Here is a 2,263-nt window from a genome sequence, read left to right on the forward strand (position 1 = left end):
ACATTAGATTTAGACATAATTAGTTTTTTACAAACTAGGTATGTTTATTATTATTACCCATTATATGTAATTATGTGACATGTTAATTATTATTATTTTCTTAAAAAACTCGTTCGTTTAGGCTAGTTGTTCATTGTTTTAATGACCTTTATTTTGTAAATCTAAATAGGGGGTGAAAACATGTTAAATTGTGCAGTGGATAAATAAATCACATTTTTAACATATATTTAAAATTTATAATTACAATTACGTAGCAATAATGTGATTTTATGTTTTTTATTATTATTATTATTATGTTCAATGAGTTATTTGTTATTTTGTAATACCTTTATTTTATAAAGCGCTTCATTTTCCCAGCACGCATTACGGTTTCCACATGGCATTTCCAGCGCGCCAAACTCATTAATCCTGCCTTCGTAGGGCACTTGGAAGTAGAACACTAATGAAAGCTACGCTGTAGGATCATTCCAAACAGAATTCAATATAGTGTCCTAATAAGTGAGTTCCGAGTGACCGTTATTTTGAACGCTACACCTTCAACCCTCTAAAACTCAGCTTCGAAGGGAATAGGGCACAGGGATGATCACTACCGAATGGAACGCAGCCCTAGTCACGTGGGTCGCGACGCTCCAGCGCTATAAAAGCGGACGCTCTCTGCTCCTCGCTCTCTTTCTCGCCGCAGCACGTGTATGTTTATGGTTCCCAGACATACAGGAGATCCGCTCAAATAAAGCATAATGAATTACACGCGAGGATCCCATCGCAGCGCTTGCAAACCACCATGATAAATGTAAGTCTGTCGTTCAAAGCTGTTTTTATTAATGTGACGCTGATTTTAGGCACAGTAATGGTGTTCAGGTTTTCACGGTTTTCCCCTTGTCTTTCTGCAGGCTGGATTCAATGTGACTTTGTCATGATTATCTGCTGGCTGATTTACTGTGTGATAATTACGCGCAGTTCATGAAAATGGTGGGTTTTCAAATTTATTTTTGTGTATTTCAGTGTATTACGACGTTTTAAGGAAGAGCTTAAGTCATTAGGTGTTTCACTTGGTTAAGTTTGTTTATACATAGTTTATTACTGAACTGAATCTGGGGTATTTCAAGCTTCGTATTTACTCGTATATTTAGAATCATATTAGTTACTCCAATGCATGAGGCATTGATCGTGGAGTTGTGTTCTGTGATGAAACCGCTATATAGGAAGTGCCGTCTGATGCGATAACTGACGATGGCGAAGCAAAATCTTTCTGAGACACAACGTGCAGATTTAAAGTGCATCGGTCTGTTCTGGAGACCGCAGGTTCTGATCAAATGATTTGTCTCTGAACAGGTGAACGTCTGTGTCTAAACGCTGATTCAGCACTGAGCAGGTAGATCTCTTTTCAAAACTTTTTACTCGTGTATGTTTGACCGCACCTTCCTGAGATGATCGTGCTTCTGTAACCTTTTACAACCCATGTTTTCTCTTACAGATGGAGCTGAAACCACCATGAAGTGTCCTGATTCACTTGGATAAAGCGCTGTACGTATAAGTAGTATTTTACTATAAATTCAGGGTCTTAAAAGGTGTAATTCAATGCTTTTTGGTCAATAGTCGGCTATAAAGAGACGCCGTCAGCGTTTAGACGGTTTATTCATTCAAGCCTATGATGAGAGAAGTTATCCCTGTCTGAAAAACATGTGGAGTTTTGGTAGCCTGAGGCTTGTTAAATATATGCTTTTTTTTACTAATCTAATTTTAACTGAAATGACTCGTTTTTCCATTTTTGCAGGTACACGTGATGACTGTGAATGCTGGAGATTGATGTCATGTAACTTCTGTTTATTATCAAATAAATCGTATCAAAACTATTCCCATCTCTGTGTGGTCATGTGTTGTGTGAGGTTGTCTTCAGAGTGTCCAGGAAGTACTGCTCCTCCTGCAGGAAGTCTGTCCTGTTGGAGAAATGGCCAGAAACCATTAGTATGGGTGGGATGTTGCCAATTTAGGGGAAATATTTGCTCTGTGGCAATAATGACCAAGCATTACTTCAAAGTGTAAGTTAAAGGACTTCCTAATAATTTTAGTGATTTATGCGGCTGACTACAGTTACTGTGGATTTAATAGGCATTTTAGAATTATTTTGGTACACTGATAATGACTGATATTAAACATTTTGTGAATTCTCCAGGGTGGCCGCAGGTCCTTAAGTCTTAAAGTTTTCCTAAAATAAGGCCTTAATGTCTTAAATTCAGATTCAGTAGGTCTTAAATATTTTTGG

The 2,263-nt window shown here is 37.6% G+C and overlaps 1 long non-coding RNA gene across 1 annotated transcript; it reads left to right on the top strand.

Moving 5' to 3' along the window:
- Positions 1 to 536: 536 nt before the first annotated feature.
- LOC107711591 (uncharacterized) lies at positions 537 to 1,853 on the top strand. The gene is made up of 5 exons (XR_001636714.1): positions 537 to 790; positions 891 to 969; positions 1,333 to 1,372; positions 1,475 to 1,524; positions 1,775 to 1,853. It is a non-coding gene; the product is annotated as an uncharacterized LOC107711591 (long non-coding RNA).
- Positions 1,854 to 2,263: the final 410 nt, after the last annotated feature.

Source organism: Sinocyclocheilus rhinocerous, unplaced genomic scaffold (genome assembly GCF_001515625.1).
Source record: "Sinocyclocheilus rhinocerous isolate Xijiao unplaced genomic scaffold, SAMN03320098_v1.1 scaffold33212, whole genome shotgun sequence".
In the NCBI taxonomy this organism is placed as follows: Eukaryota; Metazoa; Chordata; class Actinopteri; order Cypriniformes; family Cyprinidae; genus Sinocyclocheilus; species Sinocyclocheilus rhinocerous.